We start from the raw sequence: 9,692 nt of genomic DNA, 5'->3' as shown, positions 1-9,692 counted from the left end.
GCCACCTCACCTCTTTAACACATATGGAATCCACAACCTGCATGGCTAATTAGCAATTTATTTAGATGCATGCTGCAGACTGAACTAATTTTATGTGCAGCCATGCATCATGCCTCTAAATAAATTGCTAATTAGCCATGCACGCTGTGGATTCCATATCTTTTAAAGGGGTGAAGTGGCAACCCTGCTCCCAGCATGCCTTCTTTGTCTCTGACCAATCATTTCCTTCTTGTGGCTGTTACAGTATTGTGATCTCCAGGATGACCTCAGTCAGACACTGTCCTCAGTCACCGACGCAGGTAAGATATGTACTTTTATTTGATGTATCTTTATCTCTGTCTGCTAAGGATTTCAAAAAGATTTATATCAAAAGATATCTGTCCCAAGGCTTTTTTCTTTAGTAAAAAAATATTTTATTTAAATTCACATTAAACTATAGATACATACTGACCCTCACATGGCCCCACCTTACGCGTTTCGTACCTTCAGGCGCTTAGTCATAGGTGATGGAGACACCTATGACTAAGCGCCTGAAGGTGCGAAACGCGTAAGGTGGGGCGTAAGATAAACTGATTATTTCAGAAACAGTACAGAATATTTAATTGAATGTATTTAGAAAGTTTCTTATTTCAGTATGATGAAGCTTGTATTCCATTTTCATTTTCGCAATAGTTACCCTTTAAGTTCCAGCTACATGAAATGTGAATATGTTCACTTTAACCCCGGTACCATACCTATTTAGAAAAGTGATTGTGGGGGGAGGGGTTTGTCGGGGGCCAAATCTGTACGTGGTTCAGTAAGGCAGCCGGTAAGGTGAGTGTGGGCAGAGAATAGAGGCAGGGTGGGAAGGTGTCGGCAGCCCAATGAGGAAGCAGTGTATTAATTAGGCATGTGTATCATGTGACTGGGGAATGTGAGTGTGTAATGACTAATGTTATGCAGTAGCACAGAACATTCTATGGAAGAAGCCAAACATTTGCACATGCAGCACAGTCTGACCCAACACAAAGAGCAGATATAACATGTTACTATGGCAGCCAGCAGTTTTATATAGTCACCTACAAGTTGATAAATGAAAACAAATACCTGATTAGTTGTTGTCTGCAACTGTATTTATTGCAAGGTGGTACCTAGGTTAGAAAATAATCATTTGTAAACAAATTATTGGCCTGGGCAGAACTTAAGTGTTTCCATCACTGCTCTGTTGTGCCGTCACTAACCCAAACGCTTTTGGTCACCTATTAACCTTCCCTGGCTCAATCTGGGCACTATTTAATAACTAAAGTAAATATTTCCCACTCCCAAAATAACATTATAGTATTAGGAGTACTTGTTTCTACTGTGGCGCTTTATAAACATATATGGCCATTGATTTATCATATTTTATAGTAGTAATAAGTACAGTATGTTAGAGAGATGCTCGCCTGTTGTACATCACAAAGAGTACAGCAGCTCTGTCCTATGTAACACAAATATACAGTAAAGGATGTTTATGGCCCTTTAATGACTACCATATTGTTTTTTTCTGGAAGACATACTGTATACAAATAGTGCTTTGTAATTAAGGGGAATTTTACAGGACTTTGGATTTTAGAGAAAGGGGAGGGTCATGTGTTGATAATCCGCATGTAGCAGATGAATAGGAAACTCTAAGCGGTGGTGATGCTTTCCCTTTCCTCATATAATTTCTCAGAATGTTTGGGAGAGCTGCCAGCAATGTGAGATTACACGCCGGCTCTGCTAATGTGACAGGCTCTGGGAATTCACCTGGAAATCCTATGTCCCTGGCCCCGCAGCTTCATGGACTGATTCAGAGCAATTGCCTCGGGCTTCCAGATCTACGGGGGGTCACTTTGGGTCTAAAATGTAAATAAATGTACATATACTATAAGCTGCTGATCTGTAACTAGTACTGCTGTCCGGAGGCTTGTAGTTCAACAACATCTGTGAGGCTGGACTGCAGAGTTGATCATTACTGGTATAAATAGCAAAGATCACTGAATTCCTTTACTGTTTCTTAATTGCAGAAGTAGAAATCATGCAGAACATTGCCAAAGTGGAACTGTTAGTTCATGAGTATTAGAAGAGGCATAAGAAAGGAAGTAAAGGGGAAATGGAGATCCTGTGATAAAGGGCAACGGCTGCAGTCATCCTACCCAAGGTAGTTCTTTCAATATATATGGTCAAATGATAGAAAATATCCATAAACTTTAAATTATCCTAGCAACCAGAGATTGATTTCAATAAGAGACTGGAATATGAATAGAGAGGCCTGAATAGAAAGGTGAGTAATAAAAAGTAGCAACAACAACAAATGTGTAGCCTTACAGAACATTTGTTGTCTAGATGGGTCACTGACCCCCATTTGAAATCTGGAAAAAGAAGAAGGCAAATAATTAAAAAAAACTATAAAAAAAAGAAGACTAATAGAAACAGTTGCTTAGACTTGGCCATAACATACTTTCTCCTTGGTCTGCTTGGGGGACACAGGGACTATGGGTATAGCTTACACCACTAGGAGGCAGGACACAACAATAAAAAACATTAACTAATCCCTCCTCCTCCTGCTATACCCCAGCTCCCAGGCGGAGCCAAGCCAGTTTCGTTGTGTCCTCAGGAGGTTAGGACATATTCTCCCTTCAGGAGTTAGATTTTGTTTTTTATTTTTCCTTTATCTTTATTTGTTTATTTATCATCCTACACTCAATGAGGTTGGAATGGGCATCCACACTGCGTGCTTTGCTTTCATATCCCCATCCAACTGGCTGTCTCCGGGGTCTTTTGTGCCCTGCCCACTGACCACCCAGGCTCAAGCTTTCCCCTCTCTCATTATGGGGGGGGAACTGTCTGGCCGGCAGACTGCGGATTCCTCATCTGGCAGGTAAGCATACTCCTGCTTTTCCTGCCTATATCCGCCTCCCTGTGTTCACTACCGATTTTGTTTCTTGTGGTAATGTGTGCAATGTGGGTCACTGGAGGAACAGCGTCCTTTTGGTAAGCAATCCCTACTGTAACAGAGCTAAGCGCACTATTCAGCACAGAGGCGCGCACACTATCCCTTTTTGTCAGCGCACCTCTGGCCTTCCTCCTACTGCCGCGTAGCTCCACTGTCATGGGCGGATCCTTGAGGCTGGGGAGCGGTTACTGCAGTCGCGTCTCTGAGGCGCGCACTGTTTGAGCGTCACTACGGAGGGGCGGATCGCTCCTTCGCGCCCTGACTGTCCCCACGCCTTCGCTCCACACGCGTCTATGCGCATTCAGACCCAGGGTCTTCACAGCGCAGCACCTCACTGTTTGGCGCTTGTCTCTCCCTACCACGGACCACTGTGTTCCCCTGCAGAGGCGATCCCTTATCTATTTCTGCTTTTTCTGCGCTACCCTTAACCCTTTAGCTAATAGGTTCCAGCCTTCACCACTTCAGGCATACCGGGCTCCTAGCTGACAAAGGGGGGGTTTTATTTGTATAGGGTTCCTCTACACCCCTGCTCCCCAGCAGACCTTGTGGCCTTCTGGGATGGGTCATTATTGTCTATTTTTTGCCTAACATATTTAATTTCATTCTAGAGCACCATGTCTGAGAGTTCCAGTGATACCCTCTTTTCCAAGGACGGCTGCACCTGCTAAAATATCATATCTGGCCTGTGCCAAATGCCGCAACGTTTACCACTCGGTAACAAGGAACCTCTCTGCTCCTCGTGTAAGCCACCTGAGCCTGCTTTGGAAATCCAGGACCTAGAACACAGGTAAGCTTAGACACCCATGGGGGCATCAGCGGTCCAGGACTCTGACCCTCTACCAACGGGTCCCCCTTCCCCCCCCCCACAGTGGGCTTCCCAACTGGCCTCCGACATTCCCAAACTCGCTGATTCTTTGGACAGGCTCTTAGCTCGGTTGGATAACCCCAAACCCAAGCCATCTAAGCGCAGGGCGACCTCGCCCTCCGCTGCTGACAGTGACGAGGAGTCCATTTCCCATTTTCCTTTCCCTATAGGTTCCGGGGACGAACAGTCCCTTTCTGACGGCGAACTATCTCATGTTTCGGATCATGAGGATGCCCCTAAATTTTCCTCTAAGGCCATTGACTCTCTTGTCTCCTCTGTCCTAGAGACCTTACATCTGCAGGAACCTGGGACCAGCTCCAGCTCATCCTTGGGTTTATTCAAGCGGAGGGGTCGAACCTCCCCTTGTTTTCCCTCTCACGATCAGCTTGATCAAATCATTCAACAGGAATGGGACAAGCCCGAAAGGCGCTATCAACCTAACAGACGTTTTCTTAGGCTATATCCGTTCCCTTCGGACCTCACAGACAAGTGGTCTTCCCCCCCTCGTGGATGCCCCCGTGTCACGCCTCTCTAAGAACACTGCCCTGCCTGTTCCCGACGTAGCGTCCTTCAAGGATTCCATGGACAAAAAACTAGAGGGACTCCTGCGTTTCCTTTTCACCGCTACTGGATCTTCCTTGCGCCCTGTTTTAGCCTCAGCATGGGTGACCAAGGCCATGCAATCCTGGTCCGATGCTCTGTGCTGAGCTATTTCGTCCGGGGTACCTCGCGAGGAACTATCCGAACTTGCCTCACAGATCAAGGAGGCCTGCGACTATCTATGTGATGCATCCCTTGATGCTGCTCAGGTGATTGGACTATCTTCCGCTCTGGCTGTGGCTGCCCGTTGTTCCTCTGGATGAAACTTTGGTCGGTGGACCTTTCATCCAAGAAGTCCTTGACCTCCATTCCCTTCAAGGGTAAGCTACTCTTCGGCCCCGACCTCGACAAAATCATCAGTCAAGCTACTGGGGGCAAGAGCACTCTTTTGCCTCAACCCAAGGCACGTCCTTCCTTTCGTAAGGGACGAATTTTTCGTGGCCCCCAGAACAAGTCGTCAGGGCCTTCGCCCCCCTCGGCACGCCTCTTCCAGCAGAGGCCGATTTGGATCTAAGCCCCGCCCTTCCTGGCAATCCCGTAAGCCTTCTTCGAAACCTGCCGGCAAGTCCGCATCTGCATGACGGTTTCTCTTCCAGCGAACTGACCGTAGGCGGCAGACTACGGCATTTCGCAGACGCCTGGACTACTCTGACTTCAGATTCCTGGGTAGACGAGGTGGTGACTCGGGGTTACCACTTAGAGTTTTCTTCTCCCCCGCCTCACCGCTTCTTCATGTCCAGGCTACCTCAAGAACCCACCAAGGCCCAAGCTCTTCTAGACGCCATAGACAATCTTCTTCTTTCAGATGTCATCATTCCGGTTCCTCCCCAGGAGAGATTCCAGGGCTACTATTCCAACCTTTTTGTGGTCCCCAAAAAGGACGGATCCGCCCGTCCAATTTTGGATATCAAGGAGCTCAACTTGTTCATCCGTCCGAGGAAGTTCAAGATGGAGTCTCTCCGTTCCGTCATAGCGGCAATGTCTCTAGGCCAGTTTCTTACCTCCCTGGATATCAGACGTGTACCCATTTTCCCTCCCGATCAGAGATTCTTGCGATTTGCCGTCCGCAACCTGCACTTTCAGTTCTCAGCTCTCCCCTTCGGTCTCACCTCGGCTCCCCGAGTCTTCACCAAGATCATGTCCGTAGCCACGGCATTGATCAGGACTTCGGGGGTGTCCATCACTCCTTACCTCGACGACCTTCTCATCGAGGCTCCAACCTTTCTGGCAGCCCAACAGGCTCTCCGGCTGACTACGGACAGGTTACAGGAGTTGGGTTGGTACATCAACCGAGACAAGTCCTCCTTGACCCTGAGTCAGTCGATGGTATTCCTGGGGATGCTGTTCAATACTCAGATACAAAGGGTGTCTCTTCCAATGGACAAGGTCCATCACCTTAGTCCTACTACTTCTTTCAAAGCAGAAGCACACATCCAAGTTCTGCATGCAGGTCCTGGGAGTCATGGTGTCGACCATAGAAGCAGTTCCCTTCGCGCAATTCCATCTACGGGAACTTCAATGGAACATTCTCTCGGCTTGGAAACGCAAGTCCCTACTTCAAGTGATTCGACCTGTCTCACAAGACCAAGGCGTCCCTTCTCTGGTGGACTCACTCCAGCCACCTAACCAAGGGCAAACCTCTAGGGGATCTTCAATGGAAACTCCTAACAACCGATGACAGCCTCTCCGGCTGGGGCGCGGTCCTCGAGGGGCTCTCTGCACAGGGCCTCTGGTCCCCGGCAGAGCAACGCCTTCACATCAATCTCCTAGAGATTCGGGCCATTCGCCTAGCCTTATTCCACTGGCAGCACCTTCTGGCGGGTCAGGCGATCTGGATCCAATCCGACAATGCCACCGCAGTGGCCTACGTCAATCATCAGGGCGGCACAAGAAGCAGTGGTGCGCTCAACGAGATCGGACTAATCTTTCGCTGGGCCGAAGCTCTCCAGTCGCAACTGTCGGCAATCTTCATCCCGGGCGGACTTCCTCAGCAGACAGTCCCTGGACCCAGGTGAGTGGTCCCTAAGGGACGACATTTTCCGTCAACTCACCCTAAAATGGGGAACTCCGGAAGTCGACCTCATGGCATCTCGCCACAACCGGAAGGTACCTCATTTCTTTGCACGCTGCAGGGACCCTCTAGCGCTAGCTGCGGACACCCTCACAGCTCCCTGGGACTTCCAGCTCGCATACGCTTTTCTTCCTCTGCCTCTTCTACCCAGAACAATCAAGAGGTTGCTGAGGGAACGCACCACTCTCATCCTCATTGCACCCTACTGGCCCCGTCGCTCCTGGTTTTCGGAGCTGGTGAGCCTATCCGTGGACTCTTCCGGTTGTCCCAGACCTCCTGTCACAGGGGCCAATTCGACATCCGTGTCCAGCCAGCCTCCGTTTGACGCCGTGGCTATTGAGACCGCCATACTGGAGAAGACGGGCTTCTCCGACAATGTGATTCTCACCATGAGAGCAGCTCACAAACCAGTCTCTGCCAAGACCTATCACCAAGTTTGGTCTACCTATCACCAGTGGTGCCACCGTCATGGGGCGGAATTCCTACGCCCTTCCATTGCCATCGTCCTGGCGTTTTTGCAACAGGGTCTTTCGATGGGACTTTCCCTGGGATCCCTGAAGTCCCAAGTTTCGGCCCTGTCCGTCCTCCTTCAGAGGCGACTTGCCTTACATTCCGATGTTAAGACCTTCCTACAAGGGGTGGCCCACGTTAAGCCCCCAGTTAGGTCTCCCGCTCGTCTTGGGACCTTTCTCTTGTGCTTCGTTCCCTTCAAGGACCTCCATTCGAGCCCTTGTCCTCCATATCCCTGCTCTGGCTCTGACTGTTTTTCTGCTGGCCATTGCCTCGGCTCGCAGGGTATCGGAGATGTCTGCTCTTTCATGCAGATCCCCCCTTCTTACCTTTCACCAGGACAGGGTAATCCTCCGCACTATCCCTTCCTTCCTTCCTTCCCAAGGTGGTCTCTTCCTTTCACCTGAACCAGGAGATCACTATTCCCACCTTTTGTCCATCTCCTTCCAATCCTAAGAAGGTGGCTCTTCACGCTCTGGATCCGTTTCGCACCCTGAAGTTCTACCTTCACCGAACCGAGGGCGTCCGCCACACTGGCTCATTGTTCATCATTCCCTCGGGACCACGCCGTGGTGGCCCTGCCACCAAGGCCACTATTTCCCGTTGTATAAAACAGACCATTCAGCGAGCCTACTCTGTTCAGGGATTAAACCCCCCAGCTAGGATCAAGGCTCATTCCACCAGAGGGATGAGTACGTCCTGGGCTTTCCGGAATCAGGCATCAGCTGAGCAGTTGTGCAAGGCTGCCACCTGGACTTCTATTCATACATTTGCAAAATTCTATCATTTTGATACCTTTGCGGCATCTGACACCCGCTTTGGCAGGAAGGTACTTCAAGCCGCGGTGGCTGGTTCCACATATGCCTCTACCTCCCGCCCGTATCTTTGGGACAGCTTTGGTATGTCCCCATAGTCCCTGTGTCCCCCAAGCAGACCAAGGAGAAAAGGAGATTTTGTGATACTCACCGTTAAATCTCTTGTGGCTTGGGGGACACAGGGCTTCCCTCCCTGGTGAGGCCTTCACGTGTACTTCAGACATGGTCTTAATGCCCTCTTTGCTACTGTAGATAGTTTTACGGTTTCACGATTTTTGGTTCGTAACCTCCTGTTCTGTGCTTTGGTACAAACTGGCGTGGCTCCGCCTGGAAGCTGGGGTATAGCAGGAGGAGGAGGGATTAGTTAATGTTTTTTATTGTTGTGTCCTGCCTCCTAGTGGTGTAAGCTATACCGATAGTCCCTGTGTCCCCCAAGCGACTGGAGAGAAAGAGATTTAACGGTGAGTATCACAAAATCTCCTTTTAAAGAGCATCCTCCTAGTGAGCAGGGTTTTTCCTATTGGCCACGCAGAGACACCTAAAGCCAATCAGGGGTCAGATTTCATTTGGCAGGAGCGAGCATGCTGGGTAAGTTGCCGAGTTTGTTCTAGCACTGGATTGGCAGGCTTAGAAGCATTATTAGGGGATGAGTTGGACTATTCCAGTTTTAAAAGGTTATAGACCTGAATTCTGGATTTAAGTCAGTCCCACCATGTGACAATGAAAGAACAGTCATGAAAACAGAAATTTAAGTCCTGAAGCGGGGAAAAGACTAAAGGAGTCGAAGTTGAAGTCCTGAAGCCACGAGTTTAATTCCTAGGAACACCAATGTATTATTTTAATAATCTGTAGCCCCCTGCCACCAATGTTTTTTAAAAAAATATTCTCTGGGGTCATAATTTTTTTTACTTATAAGGGGGGCTCTGGCGCCAATGTTTTCTTTAACTCATAGATCGCCCTAGTCCCCAATTATTTTTTCAACTTATAGGGGGCCCTGACCACCTTTTTTAAAAAAAAACAAAAAAAAAACTTTTATGGGGGGCCCTGGCACCACAGTTTTTTTTTAACTTGTAAGGGGGCCCTGTCCATCAATAGCTTTTTATAGCATGTGTTTGTGGGGGGAGGGGTTACCTTTTTTAGCGCTGATGTCTGTGTGGTCTTTTAACTTTCCTGTGGCGTGGGCGGGATCTGGTATGGGGCTTGTGGGTGGGGCCGAGCTGAATATTTTGTTGTATTGGGCCCAGTGATTTCTAATGGCGGCCTTTGCTCCATGTCCTCTCCCAAATAGTGTTCCACCATGCTGGAGTGGAATCCTTTACTATGCATTGACTGTGTTAGTTGCTGTAGACTCTATCCCGTGGCAACAAATCAAATATGGAATCCATTTCACACAAAGTAATACCAAAAATGTTTTGGCTACTCTGAAGTTGAAAACCTAAGGTTTATGTCAGTTAGACTATAACAAACAAGGGAAAGTTATGCTCACCACCGGGTGCAATGAGGCTCTGAGCACACAATCCATACAGACAAATACAAGCGGTCCTCTGCACTCATCACATTATCAATATATTAAGGACATTGAGACATTTTCTGTCTTAAACTACTAAAAATGCCTTCCCCTTTAAACAAAATAGGGATTGTTTGTCCATATATTACAATATATTTAAGCTGGCCAAGTCATCCCTGGTCTGGCCAGTCCTACACACAACTTTCAGGTGAGCACAACTTTCCATTGTTTATTATAGTTTATACAGGAGCAGTGGCCAGCCCCATGTTGTGGCCCCCACCCCTTCCAGCTATAGTCAGGTGATAGTCGTTAGCCAATTAAAAGTGAACTAAACCCTAGTGGCTAAATATTTTATATAATAACCTTAT

The 9,692-nt window shown here is 48.3% G+C and overlaps 1 protein-coding gene across 5 annotated transcripts in view; it reads left to right on the top strand.

The window, feature by feature from the left end:
* Positions 1-274: 274 nt before the first annotated feature.
* Positions 275-9,692, top strand: part of LOC121401593 (tubulin monoglycylase TTLL3-like) — a 32,095-nt gene continuing 22,677 nt past the window's right edge. For 3 of the 5 annotated variants that reach the window (XM_041587051.1, XM_041587052.1, XM_041587049.1), the window contains exon 1: positions 2,090-2,161. The gene's annotated coding sequence lies outside the window, so the exon portion shown is untranslated. Of the gene's footprint in view, positions 300-2,089; positions 2,162-9,692 lie in introns of those variants that run through there. The other 2 variants (XM_041587050.1, XM_041587053.1) reach the window with 2 other exon arrangements.

Source organism: Xenopus laevis, chromosome 3L (genome assembly GCF_017654675.1).
Source record: "Xenopus laevis strain J_2021 chromosome 3L, Xenopus_laevis_v10.1, whole genome shotgun sequence".
Lineage (NCBI taxonomy): Eukaryota > Metazoa > Chordata > Amphibia > Anura > Pipidae > Xenopus > Xenopus laevis.
The sequence above is the reverse complement of the archived record's forward strand: the minus strand, read 5'-3'. Positions and strand labels throughout refer to the sequence as shown.